The sequence below is a fragment of the Triturus cristatus genome, chromosome 11, assembly GCF_964204655.1.
Source record: "Triturus cristatus chromosome 11, aTriCri1.1, whole genome shotgun sequence".
Taxonomy (NCBI): domain Eukaryota; kingdom Metazoa; phylum Chordata; class Amphibia; order Caudata; family Salamandridae; genus Triturus; species Triturus cristatus.
In genome coordinates, this window is record NC_140594.1 from 937,820,666 (window position 1) to 937,839,743 (window position 19,078).

At 40.3% G+C, this 19,078-nt stretch overlaps 1 long non-coding RNA gene across 1 annotated transcript; it reads left to right on the forward strand.

Annotated features, from left to right (window-relative positions):
• The first annotated feature begins 189 nt into the window (after positions 1–189).
• LOC146785705 (uncharacterized) lies at positions 190–18,133 on the forward strand. The gene is made up of 14 exons (XR_014970775.1): positions 190–345; positions 1,563–1,714; positions 2,966–3,087; positions 4,305–4,460; positions 5,678–5,832; positions 7,050–7,204; positions 8,422–8,576; positions 9,794–9,951; positions 11,169–11,323; positions 12,541–12,695; positions 13,913–14,067; positions 15,319–15,442; positions 16,660–16,814; positions 18,032–18,133. It is a non-coding gene; the product is annotated as an uncharacterized LOC146785705 (long non-coding RNA).
• The last annotated feature ends 945 nt before the right edge of the window (positions 18,134–19,078 follow it).

The following is a 19,078-nucleotide window of genomic DNA, read 5'->3' on the forward strand; positions in this document are numbered from 1 at the left end:
ATGTACGCGCTACAGTTGTTTAGAGAGTTTTAGCAAATGAGGCAAGGGATGCAGAGAAGTATGTCAGGATAAAAAGCTAAAATTGAGATTTGATTTTCTAATGAGCTGTTGATTTTCACAATAAAAGACTCCATAGTATTGATCTGTTTACCCTTTATAAAAATCAAGATTTTTTTGTATTGCTTATAGAAAATGTGCCAACAGTGGACTTTTCCATCTGCAGATTATACTGAATGACCACCGGTGGCAGTGTTTCACAACCGAGTTTCTCTGAATTGCTGAGACTGAAGGAAAAAAAAAAAAGGAAGTCTTCTGGCATACGGCATCATTTTACCAATTTATATGGTAAGTAAAACTCCCAATCATTCCTTTAGGCATTAAAAAGTTAACAGCATCAGCATGTCCTCACTAGCTTGTAGTGGGAGACTGTGCCTGAATAGAATTTCTGTCAAGCTGAAAGTAATATGGATCACATTGTGTTGGTCATAATAATTCATAAAAGCCCGGCTGTCTCCAACGCTACTAAAGCCTGCTTTAGATCCTGGAACTAGCAATGTTCCATTCGAGCAAATTGCTGCCTTTGAGGCTGAAATGTACTACCTCATTTCAGAACGAGCGTGTTACATTCTCACGGAAGGAAGCTCATTTCACCTCTTCTCCTGCACTCCGTATGTTGGACTCTGATACTCAAGATGGATTGTTAAGGATAATCTGTTTCTGTATCTCCATCTGACTTTCAAAAAGGCCCCAGTGCTTTGAGTGGTTCAGAGTCCTTTACCATTCCCCCTCCTACTTGCCTTGTAGTCATGAATACAGATAGTAACCTACTGCATAACTTCTGATCTCATCCTCCTGTGTGGTCAGCTGCCACAAGGACAATTGGTCCAGTGGTGCGCTGACATCATAAAGCTAATCAGATGTTGTCTGACATGAGGGCCACTCTGTTGCCTAGCAAGCTGACATCATAAAGCTAAAGCAAGATGTTGTCGGACATGAGGGCCACTCTGTTGGCTAACAAGCAGTAGGATACATTGATGTTGGTAACTAAATGAGTAGCAGGGTGGACAGGATGTCCAACTGAAAACTAAGATGAAAGAAATTAGGAAAGTTTTTGAGACTTCTCATTTTGTATCAACGTACGTTTGAGGATAAGAGTCATCTTCACCATTTCTGAAGTGGTGGGAATTGGCTAAAATGGAGATGGTCATTATGCTATTCATAGTTTTTATTATTCCCATGAACTGTGGCATAACCCTTACTCTCAACTTATCAGCTGGCTTAATTGCTACTGGTGTACCATATCCTAAAACAAAAGAAGTGAGAATGGTTCACTGCCACTTGGCTGGCAAAAACATCTATTGATCTATGTCCTAATGTACGCGCTACAGTTGTTTAGAGAGTTTTAGCAAATGAGGCAAGGGATGCAGAGAAGTATGCGAGGATAAAAAGCTAAAATTGAGATTTGATTTTCTAATGAGCTGTTGATTTACACAATAAAAGACTCCATAGTATTGATCTGTTTACCCTTTATAAAAATCAAGATTTTTTTGTATTGCTTATAGAAAATGTGCTAACAGTGGACTTTTCCATCTGCTGATTATACTGAATGACCACCGGTGGCAGTGTTTCACAACAGTTTCTCTGAATTGCCGAGACTGAAGGAAAAAAAAAAGGAAGTCTTCCGGCATACGGCATCATTTTACCAATTTATATGGTAAGTAAAACTCCCAATCATTCCTTTAGGCATTAAAAAGTTCACAGCATCAGCATGTCCTCACTAGTTTGTAGTGGGAGACTGTGCCTGAATAGAATTTCTGTCAAGCTGAAAGTAATATGGATCACATTGTGTTGGTCATAATAATTCATAAAAGCCCGGCTGTCTCCAACGTTACTAAAGCCTGCTTTAGATCCTGGAACTAGCAATGTTCCATTCGAGCAAATTGCTGCCTTTGAGGCTGAAATGTACTACCTCATTTCAGAACGAGCGTGTTACATTCTCACGGAAGGAAGCTCATTTCACCTCTTCTCCTGCACTCCCTATGTTGGACTCTGATACTCAAGATGGATTGTTAAGGATAATCTGTTTATGTATCTCCATCCGACTTTCAAAAAGGCCCCAGTGCTTTGAGTGGTTCAGAGTCCTTTACCATTCCCCCTCCTACTTGCCTTGTAGTCATGAATACAGATAGTAACCTACTGCATAACTTCTGATGTCATCCTCCTGTGTGGTCAGCTGCCACAAGGACAATTGGTCCAGTGGTGCGCTGACATCATAAAGCTAATCAGATGTTGTCTGACATGAGGGCCACTCTGTTGCCTAGCAAGCTGACATCATAAAGCTAAAGCAAGATGTTGTCGGACATGAGGGCCACTCTGTTGGCTAACAAGCAGTAGGATACATTGATGTTGGTAACTAACTGAGTAGCAGGGTGGACAGGATGTCCAACTGAAAACTAAGATGAAAGAAATTAGGAAAGTTTTTGAGACTTCTCGTTTTGTATCAACGTACGTTTGAGGATAAGAGTCTTCTTCACCATTTCTGAAGTGGTGGGAATTGGCTAAAATGGAGATGGTCATTATGCTATTCATAGTTTTTATTATTCCCATGAACTGTGGCATAACCCTTACTCTCAACTTATCAGCTGGCTTAATTGCTACTGGTGTACCATATCCTAAAACAAAAGAAGTAAGAATGGTTCACTGCCACTTGGCTGGCCAAAACATCTATTGATCTATGTCCTAATGTACGCGCTACAGTTGTTTAGAGAGTATTAGCAAATGAGGCAAGGGATGCAGAGAAGTATGTGAGGATAAAAAGCTAAAATTGAGATTTGATTTTCTAATGAGCTGTTGATTTTCACAATAAAAGACTCCATAGTATTGATCTGTTTACCCTTTATAAAAATCAAGATTTTTTTGTATTGCTTATAGAAAATGTGCCAACAGTGGACTTTTCCATCTGCAGATTATACTGAATGACCACCGGTGGCAGTGTTTCACAACCGAGTTTCTCTGAATTGCCGAGACTGAAGGAAAAAAAAAAAAGGAAGTCTTCTGGCATACGGCATCATTTTACCAATTTATATGGTAAGTAAAACTCCCAATCATTCCTTTAGGCATTAAAAAGTTCACAGCATCAGCATGTCCTCACTAGCTTGTAGTGGGAGACTGTGCCTGAATAGAATTTCTGTCAAGCTGAAAGTAATATGGATCACATTGTGTTGGTCATAATAATTCATAAAAGCCCGGCTGTCTCCAACGCTACTAAAGCCTGCTTTAGATCCTGGAACTAGCAATGTTCCATTCGAGCAAATTGCTGCCTTTGAGGCTGAAATGTACTACCTCATTTCAGAACGAGCGTGTTACATTCTCACGGAAGGAAGCTCATTTCACCTCTTCTCCTGCACTCCGTATGTTGGACTCTGATACTCAAGATGGATTGTTAAGGATAATCTGTTTATGTATCTCCATCCGACTTTCAAAAAGGCCCCAGTGCTTTGAGTGGTTCAGAGTCCTTTACCATTCCCCCTCCTACTTGCCTTGTAGTCATGAATACAGATAGTAACCTACTGCATAACTTCTGATGTCATCCTCCTGTGTGGTCAGCTGCCACAAGGACAATTGGTCCAGTGGTGCGCTGACATCATAAAGCTAATCAGATGTTGTCTGACATGAGGGCCACTCTGTTGCCTAGCAAGCTGACATCATAAAGCTAAAGCAAGATGTTGTCGGACATGAGGGCCACTCTGTTGGCTAACAAGCAGTAGGATACATTGATGTTGGTAACTAAATGAGTAGCAGGGTGGACAGGATGTCCAACTGAAAACTAAGATGAAAGAAATTAGGAAAGTTTTTGAGACTTCTCGTTTTGTATCAACGTACGTTTGAGGATAAGAGTCTTCTTCACCATTTCTGAAGTGGTGGGAATTGGCTAAAATGGAGATGGTCATTATGCTATTCATAGTTTTTATTATTCCCATGAACTGTGGCATAACCCTTACTCTCAACTTATCAGCTGGCTTAATTGCTACTGGTGTACCATATCCTAAAACAAAAGAAGTAAGAATGGTTCACTGCCACTTGGCTGGCCAAAACATCTATTGATCTATGTCCTAATGTACGCGCTACAGTTGTTTAGAGAGTATTAGCAAATGAGGCAAGGGATGCAGAGAAGTATGTGAGGATAAAAAGCTAAAATTGAGATTTGATTTTCTAATGAGCTGTTGATTTTCACAATAAAAGACTCCATAGTATTGATCTGTTTACCCTTTATAAAAATCAAGATTTTTTTGTATTGCTTATAGAAAATGTGCCAACAGTGGACTTTTCCATCTGCAGATTATACTGAATGACCACCGGTGGCAGTGTTTCACAACCGAGTTTCTCTGAATTGCCGAGACTGAAGGAAAAAAAAAAAAGGAAGTCTTCTGGCATACGGCATCATTTTACCAATTTATATGGTAAGTAAAACTCCCAATCATTCCTTTAGGCATTAAAAAGTTCACAGCATCAGCATGTCCTCACTAGCTTGTAGTGGGAGACTGTGCCTGAATAGAATTTCTGTCAAGCTGAAAGTAATATGGATCACATTGTGTTGGTCATAATAATTCATAAAAGCCCGGCTGTCTCCAACGCTACTAAAGCCTGCTTTAGATCCTGGAACTAGCAATGTTCCATTCGAGCAAATTGCTGCCTTTGAGGCTGAAATGTACTACCTCATTTCAGAACGAGCGTGTTACATTCTCACGGAAGGAAGCTCATTTCACCTCTTCTCCTGCACTCCGTATGTTGGACTCTGATACTCAAGATGGATTGTTAAGGATAATCTGTTTATGTATCTCCATCCGACTTTCAAAAAGGCCCCAGTGCTTTGAGTGGTTCAGAGTCCTTTACCATTCCCCCTCCTACTTGCCTTGTAGTTATGAATACAGATAGTAACCTACTGCATAACTTCTGATCTCATCCTCCTGTGTGGTCAGCTGCCACAAGGACAATTGGTCCAGTGGTGCGCTGACATCATAAAGCTAATCAGATGTTGTCTGACATGAGGGCCACTCTGTTGCCTAGCAAGCTGACATCATAAAGCTAAAGCAAGATGTTGTCGGACATGAGGGCCACTCTGTTGGCTAACAAGCAGTAGGATACATTGATGTTGGTAACTAAATGAGTAGCAGGGTGGACAGGATGTCCAACTGAAAACTAAGATGAAAGAAATTAGGAAAGTTTTTGAGACTTCTCATTTTGTATCAACGTACGTTTGAGGATAAGAGTCATCTTCACCATTTCTGAAGTGGTGGGAATTGGCTAAAATGGAGATGGTCATTATGCTATTCATAGTTTTTATTATTCCCATGAACTGTGGCATAACCCTTACTCTCAACTTATCAGCTGGCTTAATTGCTACTGGTGTACCATATCCTAAAACAAAAGAAGTGAGAATGGTTCACTGCCACTTGGCTGGCAAAAACATCTATTGATCTATGTCCTAATGTACGCGCTACAGTTGTTTAGAGAGTTTTAGCAAATGAGGCAAGGGATGCAGAGAAGTATGTCAGGATAAAAAGCTAAAATTGAGATTTGATTTTCTAATGAGCTGTTGATTTTCACAATAAAAGACTCCATAGTATTGATCTGTTTACCCTTTATAAAAATCAAGATTTTTTTGTATTGCTTATAGAAAATGTGCCAACAGTGGACTTTTCCATCTGCAGATTATACTGAATGACCACCGGTGGCAGTGTTTCACAACCGAGTTTCTCTGAATTGCTGAGACTGAAGGAAAAAAAAAAAGGAAGTCTTCTGGCATACGGCATCATTTTACCAATTTATATGGTAAGTAAAACTCCCAATCATTCCTTTAGGCATTAAAAAGTTCACAGCATCAGCATGTCCTCACTAGCTTGTAGTGGGAGACTGTGCCTGAATAGAATTTCTGTCAAGCTGAAAGTAATATGGATCACATTGTGTTGGTCATAATAATTCATAAAAGCCCGGCTGTCTCCAACGCTACTAAAGCCTGCTTTAGATCCTGGAACTAGCAATGTTCCATTCGAGCAAATTGCTGCCTTTGAGGCTGAAATGTACTACCTCATTTCAGAACGAGTGTGTTACATTCTCACGGAAGGAAGCTCATTTCACCTCTTCTCCTGCACTCCGTATGTTGGACTCTGATACTCAAGATGGATTGTTAAGGATAATCTGTTTATGTATCTCCATCCGACTTTCAAAAAGGCCCCAGTGCTTTGAGTGGTTCAGAGTCCTTTACCATTCCCCCTCCTACTTGCCTTGTAGTTATGAATACAGATAGTAACCTACTGCATAACTTCTGATCTCATCCTCCTGTGTGGTCAGCTGCCACAAGGACAATTGGTCCAGTGGTGCGCTGACATCATAAAGCTAATCAGATGTTGTCTGACATGAGGGCCACTCTGTTGCCTAGCAAGCTGACATCATAAAGCTAAAGCAAGATGTTGTCGGACATGAGGGCCACTCTGTTGGCTAACAAGCAGTAGGATACATTGATGTTGGTAACTAAATGAGTAGCAGGGTGGACAGGATGTCCAACTGAAAACTAAGATGAAAGAAATTAGGAAAGTTTTTGAGACTTCTCATTTTGTATCAACGTACGTTTGAGGATAAGAGTCATCTTCACCATTTCTGAAGTGGTGGGAATTGGCTAAAATGGAGATGGTCATTATGCTATTCATAGTTTTTATTATTCCCTTGAACTGTGGCATAACCCTTACTCTCAACTTATCAGCTGGCTTAATTGCTACTGGTGTACCATATCCTAAAACAAAAGAAGTGAGAATGGTTCACTGCCACTTGGCTGGCAAAAACATCTATTGATCTATGTCCTAATGTACGCGCTACAGTTGTTTAGAGAGTTTTAGCAAATGAGGCAAGGGATGCAGAGAAGTATGTGAGGATAAAAAGCTAAAATTGAGATTTGATTTTCTAATGAGCTGTTGATTTTCACAATAAAAGACTCCATAGTATTGATCTGTTTACCCTTTATAAAAATCAAGATTTTTTTGTATTGCTTATAGAAAATGTGCCAACAGTGGACTTTTCCATCTGCAGATTATACTGAATGACCACCGGTGGCAGTGTTTCACAACCGAGTTTCTCTGAATTGCCGAGACTGAAGGAAAAAAAAAAAGGAAGTCTTCTGGCATACGGCATCATTTTACCAATTTATATGGTAAGTAAAACTCCCAATCATTCCTTTAGGCATTAAAAAGTTCACAGCATCAGCATGTCCTCACTAGCTTGTAGTGGGAGACTGTGCCTGAATAGAATTTCTGTCAAGCTGAAAGTAATATGGATCACATTGTGTTGGTCATAATAATTCATAAAAGCCCGGCTGTCTCCAACGCTACTAAAGCCTGCTTTAGATCCTGGAACTAGCAATGTTCCATTCGAGCAAATTGCTGCCTTTGAGGCTGAAATGTACTACCTCATTTCAGAACGAGCGTGTTACATTCTCACGGAAGGAAGCTCATTTCACCTCTTCTCCTGCACTCCGTATGTTGGACTCTGATACTCAAGATGGATTGTTAAGGATAATCTGTTTATGTATCTCCATCCGACTTTCAAAAAGGCCCCAGTGCTTTGAGTGGTTCAGAGTCCTTTACCATTCCTCCTCCTACTTGCCTTGTAGTCATGAATACAGATAGTAACCTACTGCATAACTTCTGATCTCATCCTCCTGTGTGGTCAGCTGCCACAAGGACAATTGGTCCAGTGGTGCGCTGACATCATAAAGCTAATCAGATGTTGTCTGACATGAGGGCCACTCTGTTGCCTAGCAAGCTGACATCATAAAGCTAAAGCAAGATGTTGTCGGACATGAGGGCCACTCTGTTGGCTAACAAGCAGTAGGATACATTGATGTTGGTAACTAAATGAGTAGCAGGGTGGACAGGATGTCCAACTGAAAACTAAGATGAAAGAAATTAGGAAAGTTTTTGAGACTTCTCATTTTGTATCAACGTACGTTTGAGGATAAGAGTCATCTTCACCATTTCTGAAGTGGTGGGAATTGGCTAAAATGGAGATGGTCATTATGCTATTCATAGTTTTTATTATTCCCATGAACTGTGGCATAACCCTTACTCTCAACTTATCAGCTGGCTTAATTGCTACTGGTGTACCATATCCTAAAACAAAAGAAGTGAGAATGGTTCACTGCCACTTGGCTGGCAAAAACATCTATTGATCTATGTCCTAATGTACGCGCTACAGTTGTTTAGAGAGTTTTAGCAAATGAGGCAAGGGATGCAGAGAAGTATGTCAGGATAAAAAGCTAAAATTGAGATTTGATTTTCTAATGAGCTGTTGATTTTCACAATAAAAGACTCCATAGTATTGATCTGTTTACCCTTTATAAAAATCAAGATTTTTTTGTATTGCTTATAGAAAATGTGCCAACAGTGGACTTTTCCATCTGCAGATTATACTGAATGACCACCGGTGGCAGTGTTTCACAACCGAGTTTCTCTGAATTGCTGAGACTGAAGGAAAAAAAAAAAGGAAGTCTTCTGGCATACGGCATCATTTTACCAATTTATATGGTAAGTAAAACTCCCAATCATTCCTTTAGGCATTAAAAAGTTCACAGCATCAGCATGTCCTCACTAGCTTGTAGTGGGAGACTGTGCCTGAATAGAATTTCTGTCAAGCTGAAAGTAATATGGATCACATTGTGTTGGTCATAATAATTCATAAAAGCCCGGCTGTCTCCAACGCTACTAAAGCCTGCTTTAGATCCTGGAACTAGCAATGTTCCATTCGAGCAAATTGCTGCCTTTGAGGCTGAAATGTACTACCTCATTTCAGAACGAGTGTGTTACATTCTCACGGAAGGAAGCTCATTTCACCTCTTCTCCTGCACTCCGTATGTTGGACTCTGATACTCAAGATGGATTGTTAAGGATAATCTGTTTATGTATCTCCATCCGACTTTCAAAAAGGCCCCAGTGCTTTGAGTGGTTCAGAGTCCTTTACCATTCCCCCTCCTACTTGCCTTGTAGTTATGAATACAGATAGTAACCTACTGCATAACTTCTGATCTCATCCTCCTGTGTGGTCAGCTGCCACAAGGACAATTGGTCCAGTGGTGCGCTGACATCATAAAGCTAATCAGATGTTGTCTGACATGAGGGCCACTCTGTTGCCTAGCAAGCTGACATCATAAAGCTAAAGCAAGATGTTGTCGGACATGAGGGCCACTCTGTTGGCTAACAAGCAGTAGGATACATTGATGTTGGTAACTAAATGAGTAGCAGGGTGGACAGGATGTCCAACTGAAAACTAAGATGAAAGAAATTAGGAAAGTTTTTGAGACTTCTCATTTTGTATCAACGTACGTTTGAGGATAAGAGTCATCTTCACCATTTCTGAAGTGGTGGGAATTGGCTAAAATGGAGATGGTCATTATGCTATTCATAGTTTTTATTATTCCCATGAACTGTGGCATAACCCTTACTCTCAACTTATCAGCTGGCTTAATTGCTACTGGTGTACCATATCCTAAAACAAAAGAAGTGAGAATGGTTCACTGCCACTTGGCTGGCAAAAACATCTATTGATCTATGTCCTAATGTACGCGCTACAGTTGTTTAGAGAGTTTTAGCAAATGAGGCAAGGGATGCAGAGAAGTATGTGAGGATAAAAAGCTAAAATTGAGATTTGATTTTCTAATGAGCTGTTGATTTTCACAATAAAAGACTCCATAGTATTGATCTGTTTACCCTTTATAAAAATCAAGATTTTTTTGTATTGCTTATAGAAAATGTGCCAACAGTGGACTTTTCCATCTGCAGATTATACTGAATGACCACCGGTGGCAGTGTTTCACAACCGAGTTTCTCTGAATTGCCGAGACTGAAGGAAAAAAAAAAAAAAGGAAGTCTTCCGGCATACGGCATCATTTTACCAATTTATATGGTAAGTAAAACTCCCAATCATTCCTTTAGGCATTAAAAAGTTCACAGCATCAGCATGTCCTCACTAGCTTGTAGTGGGAGACTGTGCCTGAATAGAATTTCTGTCAAGCTGAAAGTAATATGGATCACATTGTGTTGGTCATAATAATTCATAAAAGCCCGGCTGTCTCCAACGCTACTAAAGCCTGCTTTAGATCCTGGAACTAGCAATGTTCCATTCGAGCAAATTGCTGCCTTTGAGGCTGAAATGTACTACCTCATTTCAGAACGAGCGTGTTACATTCTCACAGAAGGAAGCTCATTTCACCTCTTCTCCTGCACTCCGTATGTTGGACTCTGATACTCAAGATGGATTGTTAAGGATAATCTGTTTATGTATCTCCATCCGACTTTCAAAAAGGCCCCAGTGCTTTGAGTGGTTCAGAGTCCTTTACCATTCCCCCTCCTACTTGCCTTGTAGTTATGAATACAGATAGTAACCTACTGCATAGCTTCTGATCTCATCCTCCTGTGTGGTCAGCTGCCACAAGGACAATTGGTCCAGTGGTGCGCTGACATCATAAAGCTAATCAGATGTTGTCTGACATGAGGGCCACTCTGTTGCCTAGCAAGCTGACATCATAAAGCTAAAGCAAGATGTTGTCGGACATGAGGGCCACTCTGTTGGCTAACAAGCAGTAGGATACATTGATGTTGGTAACTAAATGAGTAGCAGGGTGGACAGGATGTCCAACTGAAAACTAAGATGAAAGAAATTAGGAAAGTTTTTGAGACTTCTCATTTTGTATCAACGTACGTTTGAGGATAAGAGTCATCTTCACCATTTCTGAAGTGGTGGGAATTGGCTAAAATGGAGATGGTCATTATGCTATTCATAGTTTTTATTATTCCCATGAACTGTGGCATAACCCTTACTCTCAACTTATCAGCTGGCTTAATTGCTACTGGTGTACCATATCCTAAAACAAAAGAAGTGAGAATGGTTCACTGCCACTTGGCTGGCAAAAACATCTATTGATCTATGTCCTAATGTACGCGCTACAGTTGTTTAGAGAGTTTTAGCAAATGAGGCAAGGGATGCAGAGAAGTATGTCAGGATAAAAAGCTAAAATTGAGATTTGATTTTCTAATGAGCTGTTGATTTTCACAATAAAAGACTCCATAGTATTGATCTGTTTACCCTTTATAAAAATCAAGATTTTTTTGTATTGCTTATAGAAAATGTGCCAACAGTGGACTTTTCCATCTGCAGATTATACTGAATGACCACCGGTGGCAGTGTTTCACAACCGAGTTTCTCTGAATTGCTGAGACTGAAGGAAAAAAAAAAAGGAAGTCTTCTGGCATACGGCATCATTTTACCAATTTATATGGTAAGTAAAACTCCCAATCATTCCTTTAGGCATTAAAAAGTTCACAGCATCAGCATGTCCTCACTAGCTTGTAGTGGGAGACTGTGCCTGAATAGAATTTCTGTCAAGCTGAAAGTAATATGGATCACATTGTGTTGGTCATAATAATTCATAAAAGCCCGGCTGTCTCCAACGCTACTAAAGCCTGCTTTAGATCCTGGAACTAGCAATGTTCCATTCGAGCAAATTGCTGCCTTTGAGGCTGAAATGTACTACCTCATTTCAGAACGAGTGTGTTACATTCTCACGGAAGGAAGCTCATTTCACCTCTTCTCCTGCACTCCGTATGTTGGACTCTGATACTCAAGATGGATTGTTAAGGATAATCTGTTTATGTATCTCCATCCGACTTTCAAAAAGGCCCCAGTGCTTTGAGTGGTTCAGAGTCCTTTACCATTCCCCCTCCTACTTGCCTTGTAGTTATGAATACAGATAGTAACCTACTGCATAACTTCTGATCTCATCCTCCTGTGTGGTCAGCTGCCACAAGGACAATTGGTCCAGTGGTGCGCTGACATCATAAAGCTAATCAGATGTTGTCTGACATGAGGGCCACTCTGTTGCCTAGCAAGCTGACATCATAAAGCTAAAGCAAGATGTTGTCGGACATGAGGGCCACTCTGTTGGCTAACAAGCAGTAGGATACATTGATGTTGGTAACTAAATGAGTAGCAGGGTGGACAGGATGTCCAACTGAAAACTAAGATGAAAGAAATTAGGAAAGTTTTTGAGACTTCTCATTTTGTATCAACGTACGTTTGAGGATAAGAGTCATCTTCACCATTTCTGAAGTGGTGGGAATTGGCTAAAATGGAGATGGTCATTATGCTATTCATAGTTTTTATTATTCCCATGAACTGTGGCATAACCCTTACTCTCAACTTATCAGCTGGCTTAATTGCTACTGGTGTACCATATCCTAAAACAAAAGAAGTGAGAATGGTTCACTGCCACTTGGCTGGCAAAAACATCTATTGATCTATGTCCTAATGTACGCGCTACAGTTGTTTAGAGAGTTTTAGCAAATGAGGCAAGGGATGCAGAGAAGTATGTGAGGATAAAAAGCTAAAATTGAGATTTGATTTTCTAATGAGCTGTTGATTTTCACAATAAAAGACTCCATAGTATTGATCTGTTTACCCTTTATAAAAATCAAGATTTTTTTGTATTGCTTATAGAAAATGTGCCAACAGTGGACTTTTCCATCTGCAGATTATACTGAATGACCACCGGTGGCAGTGTTTCACAACCGAGTTTCTCTGAATTGCCGAGACTGAAGGAAAAAAAAAAAGGAAGTCTTCTGGCATACGGCATCATTTTACCAATTTATATGGTAAGTAAAACTCCCAATCATTCCTTTAGGCATTAAAAAGTTCACAGCATCAGCATGTCCTCACTAGCTTGTAGTGGGAGACTGTGCCTGAATAGAATTTCTGTCAAGCTGAAAGTAATATGGATCACATTGTGTTGGTCATAATAATTCATAAAAGCCCGGCTGTCTCCAACGCTACTAAAGCCTGCTTTAGATCCTGGAACTAGCAATGTTCCATTCGAGCAAATTGCTGCCTTTGAGGCTGAAATGTACTACCTCATTTCAGAACGAGCGTGTTACATTCTCACAGAAGGAAGCTCATTTCACCTCTTCTCCTGCACTCCGTATGTTGGACTCTGATACTCAAGATGGATTGTTAAGGATAATCTGTTTATGTATCTCCATCCGACTTTCAAAAAGGCCCCAGTGCTTTGAGTGGTTCAGAGTCCTTTACCATTCCCCCTCCTACTTGCCTTGTAGTTATGAATACAGATAGTAACCTACTGCATAGCTTCTGATCTCATCCTCCTGTGTGGTCAGCTGCCACAAGGACAATTGGTCCAGTGGTGCGCTGACATCATAAAGCTAATCAGATGTTGTCTGACATGAGGGCCACTCTGTTGCCTAGCAAGCTGACATCATAAAGCTAAAGCAAGATGTTGTCGGACATGAGGGCCACTCTGTTGGCTAACAAGCAGTAGGATACATTGATGTTGGTAACTAAATGAGTAGCAGGGTGGACAGGATGTCCAACTGAAAACTAAGATGAAAGAAATTAGGAAAGTTTTTGAGACTTCTCATTTTGTATCAACGTACGTTTGAGGATAAGAGTCATCTTCACCATTTCTGAAGTGGTGGGAATTGGCTAAAATGGAGATGGTCATTATGCTATTCATAGTTTTTATTATTCCCATGAACTGTGGCATAACCCTTACTCTCAACTTATCAGCTGGCTTAATTGCTACTGGTGTACCATATCCTAAAACAAAAGAAGTGAGAATGGTTCACTGCCACTTGGCTGGCAAAAACATCTATTGATCTATGTCCTAATGTACGCGCTACAGTTGTTTAGAGAGTTTTAGCAAATGAGGCAAGGGATGCAGAGAAGTATGTCAGGATAAAAAGCTAAAATTGAGATTTGATTTTCTAATGAGCTGTTGATTTTCACAATAAAAGACTCCATAGTATTGATCTGTTTACCCTTTATAAAAATCAAGATTTTTTTGTATTGCTTATAGAAAATGTGCCAACAGTGGACTTTTCCATCTGCAGATTATACTGAATGACCACCGGTGGCAGTGTTTCACAACCGAGTTTCTCTGAATTGCTGAGACTGAAGGAAAAAAAAAAAGGAAGTCTTCTGGCATACGGCATCATTTTACCAATTTATATGGTAAGTAAAACTCCCAATCATTCCTTTAGGCATTAAAAAGTTCACAGCATCAGCATGTCCTCACTAGCTTGTAGTGGGAGACTGTGCCTGAATAGAATTTCTGTCAAGCTGAAAGTAATATGGATCACATTGTGTTGGTCATAATAATTCATAAAAGCCCGGCTGTCTCCAACGCTACTAAAGCCTGCTTTAGATCCTGGAACTAGCAATGTTCCATTCGAGCAAATTGCTGCCTTTGAGGCTGAAATGTACTACCTCATTTCAGAACGAGTGTGTTACATTCTCACGGAAGGAAGCTCATTTCACCTCTTCTCCTGCACTCCGTATGTTGGACTCTGATACTCAAGATGGATTGTTAAGGATAATCTGTTTATGTATCTCCATCCGACTTTCAAAAAGGCCCCAGTGCTTTGAGTGGTTCAGAGTCCTTTACCATTCCCCCTCCTACTTGCCTTGTAGTTATGAATACAGATAGTAACCTACTGCATAACTTCTGATCTCATCCTCCTGTGTGGTCAGCTGCCACAAGGACAATTGGTCCAGTGGTGCGCTGACATCATAAAGCTAATCAGATGTTGTCTGACATGAGGGCCACTCTGTTGCCTAGCAAGCTGACATCATAAAGCTAAAGCAAGATGTTGTCGGACATGAGGGCCACTCTGTTGGCTAACAAGCAGTAGGATACATTGATGTTGGTAACTAAATGAGTAGCAGGGTGGACAGGATGTCCAACTGAAAACTAAGATGAAAGAAATTAGGAAAGTTTTTGAGACTTCTCATTTTGTATCAACGTACGTTTGAGGATAAGAGTCATCTTCACCATTTCTGAAGTGGTGGGAATTGGCTAAAATGGAGATGGTCATTATGCTATTCATAGTTTTTATTATTCCCATGAACTGTGGCATAACCCTTACTCTCAACTTATCAGCTGGCTTAATTGCTACTGGTGTACCATATCCTAAAACAAAAGAAGTGAGAATGGTTCACTGCCACTTGGCTGGCAAAAACATCTATTGATCTATGTCCTAATGTACGCGCTACAGTTGTTTAGAGAGTTTTAGCAAATGAGGCAAGGGATGCAGAGAAGTATGTGAGGATAAAAAGCTAAAATTGAGATTTGATTTTCTAATGAGCTGTTGATTTTCACAATAAAAGACTCCATAGTATTGATCTGTTTACCCTTTATAAAAATCAAGATTTTTTTGTATTGCTTATAGAAAATGTGCCAACAGTGGACTTTTCCATCTGCAGATTATACTGAATGACCACCGGTGGCAGTGTTTCACAACCGAGTTTCTCTGAATTGCCGAGACTGAAGGAAAAAAAAAAAAAAGGAAGTCTTCCGGCATACGGCATCATTTTACCAATTTATATGGTAAGTAAAACTCCCAATCATTCCTTTAGGCATTAAAAAGTTCACAGCATCAGCATGTCCTCACTAGCTTGTAGTGGGAGACTGTGCCTGAATAGAATTTCTGTCAAGCTGAAAGTAATATGGATCACATTGTGTTGGTCATAATAATTCATAAAAGCCCGGCTGTCTCCAACGCTACTAAAGCCTGCTTTAGATCCTGGAACTAGCAATGTTCCATTCGAGCAAATTGCTGCCTTTGAGGCTGAAATGTACTACCTCATTTCAGAACGAGCGTGTTACATTCTCACAGAAGGAAGCTCATTTCACCTCTTCTCCTGCACTCCGTATGTTGGACTCTGATACTCAAGATGGATTGTTAAGGATAATCTGTTTATGTATCTCCATCCGACTTTCAAAAAGGCCCCAGTGCTTTGAGTGGTTCAGAGTCCTTTACCATTCCCCCTCCTACTTGCCTTGTAGTTATGAATACAGATAGTAACCTACTGCATAGCTTCTGATCTCATCCTCCTGTGTGGTCAGCTGCCACAAGGACAATTGGTCCAGTGGTGCGCTGACATCATAAAGCTAATCAGATGTTGTCTGACATGAGGGCCACTCTGTTGCCTAGCAAGCTGACATCATAAAGCTAAAGCAAGATGTTGTCGGACATGAGGGCCACTCTGTTGGCTAACAAGCAGTAGGATACATTGATGTTGGTAACTAAATGAGTAGCAGGGTGGACAGGATGTCCAACTGAAAACTAAGATGAAAGAAATTAGGAAAGTTTTTGAGACTTCTCATTTTGTATCAACGTACGTTTGAGGATAAGAGTCATCTTCACCATTTCTGAAGTGGTGGGAATTGGCTAAAATGGAGATGGTCATTATGCTATTCATAGTTTTTATTATTCCCATGAACTGTGGCATAACCCTTACTCTCAACTTATCAGCTGGCTTAATTGCTACTGGTGTACCATATCCTAAAACAAAAGAAGTGAGAATGGTTCACTGCCACTTGGCTGGCAAAAACATCTATTGATCTATGTCCTAATGTACGCGCTACAGTTGTTTAGAGAGTTTTAGCAAATGAGGCAAGGGATGCAGAGAAGTATGTCAGGATAAAAAGCTAAAATTGAGATTTGATTTTCTAATGAGCTGTTGATTTTCACAATAAAAGACTCCATAGTATTGATCTGTTTACCCTTTATAAAAATCAAGATTTTTTTGTATTGCTTATAGAAAATGTGCCAACAGTGGACTTTTCCATCTGCAGATTATACTGAATGACCACCGGTGGCAGTGTTTCACAACCGAGTTTCTCTGAATTGCTGAGACTGAAGGAAAAAAAAAAAGGAAGTCTTCTGGCATACGGCATCATTTTACCAATTTATATGGTAAGTAAAACTCCCAATCATTCCTTTAGGCATTAAAAAGTTCACAGCATCAGCATGTCCTCACTAGCTTGTAGTGGGAGACTGTGCCTGAATAGAATTTCTGTCAAGCTGAAAGTAATATGGATCACATTGTGTTGGTCATAATAATTCATAAAAGCCCGGCTGTCTCCAACGCTACTAAAGCCTGCTTTAGATCCTGGAACTAGCAATGTTCCATTCGAGCAAATTGCTGCCTTTGAGGCTGAAATGTACTACCTCATTTCAGAACGAGTGTGTTACATTCTCACGGAAGGAAGCTCATTTCACCTCTTCTCCTGCACTCCGTATGTTGGACTCTGATACTCAAGATGGATTGTTAAGGATAATCTGTTTATGTATCTCCATCCGACTTTCAAAAAGGCCCCAGTGCTTTGAGTGGTTCAGAGTCCTTTACCATTCCCCCTCCTACTTGCCTTGTAGTTATGAATACAGATAGTAACCTACTGCATAACTTCTGATCTCATCCTCCTGTGTGGTCAGCTGCCACAAGGACAATTGGTCCAGTGGTGCGCTGACATCATAAAGCTAATCAGATGTTGTCTGACATGAGGGCCACTCTGTTGCCTAGCAAGCTGACATCATAAAGCTAAAGCAAGATGTTGTCGGACATGAGGGCCACTCTGTTGGCTAACAAGCAGTAGGATACATTGATGTTGGTAACTAAATGAGTAGCAGGGTGGACAGGATGTCCAACTGAAAACTAAGATGAAAGAAATTAGGAAAGTTTTTGAGACTTCTCATTTTGTATCAACGTACGTTTGAGGATAAGAGTCATCTTCACCATTTCTGAAGTGGTGGGAATTGGCTAAAATGGAGATGGTCATTATGCTATTCATAGTTTTTATTATTCCCATGAACTGTGGCATAACCCTTACTCTCAACTTATCAGCTGGCTTAATTGCTACTGGTGTACCATATCCTAAAACAAAAGAAGTGAGAATGGTTCACTGCCACTTGGCTGGCAAAAACATCTATTGATCTATGTCCTAATGTACGCGCTACAGTTGTTTAGAGAGTTTTAGCAAATGAGGCAAGGGATGCAGAGAAGTATGTGAGGATAAAAAGCTAAAATTGAGATTTGATTTTCTAATGAGCTGTTGATTTTCACAATAAAAGACTCCATAGTATTGATCTGTTTACCCTTTATAAAAATCAAGATTTTTTTGTATTGCTTATAGAAAATGTGCCAACAGTGGACTTTTCCATCTGCAGATTATACTGAATGACCACCGGTGGCAGTGTTTCACAACCGAGTTTCTCTGAATTGCCGAGACTGAAGGAAAAAAAAAAAGGAAGTCTTCTGGCATACGGCATCATTTTACCAATTTATATGGTAAGTAAAACTCCCAATCATTCCTTTAGGCATTAAAAAGTTCACAGCATCAGCATGTCCTCACTAGCTTGTAGTGGGAGACTGTGCCTGAATAGAATTTCTGTCAAGCTGAAAGTAATATGGATCACATTGTGTTGGTCATAATAATTCATAAAAGCCCGGCTGTCTCCAACGCTACTAAAGCCTGCTTTAGATCCTGGAACTAGCAATGTTCCATTCGAGCAAATTGCTGCCTTTGAGGCTGAAATGTACTACCTCATTTCAGAACGAGCGTGTTACATTCTCACAGAAGGAAGCTCATTTCACCTCTTCTCCTGCACTCCGTATGTTGGACTCTGATACTCAAGATGGATTGTTAAGGATAATCTGTTTATGTATCTCCATCCGACTTTCAAAAAGGCCCCAGTGCTTTGAGTGGTTCAGAGTCCTTTACCATTCCCCCTCCTACTTGCCTTGTAGTTATGAATACAGATAGTAACCTACTGCATAGCTTCTGATCTCATCCTCCTGTGTGGTCAGCTGCCACAAGGACAATTGGTCCAGTGGTGCGCTGACATCATAAAGCTAATCAGATGTTGTCTGACATGAGGGCCACTCTGTTGCCTAGCAAGCTGACATCATAAAGCTAAAGCAAGATGTTGTCGGACATGAGGGCCACTCTGTTGGCTAACAAGCAGTAGGATACATTGATGTTGGTAACTAAATGAGTAGCAGGGTGGACAGGATGTCCAACTGAAAACTAAGATGAAAGAAATTAGGAAAGTTTTTGAGACTTCTCATTTTGTATCAACGTACGTTTGAGGATAAGAGTCATCTTCACCATTTCTGAAGTGGTGGGAATTGGCTAAAATGGAGATGGTCATTATGCTATTCATAGTTTTTATTATTCCCA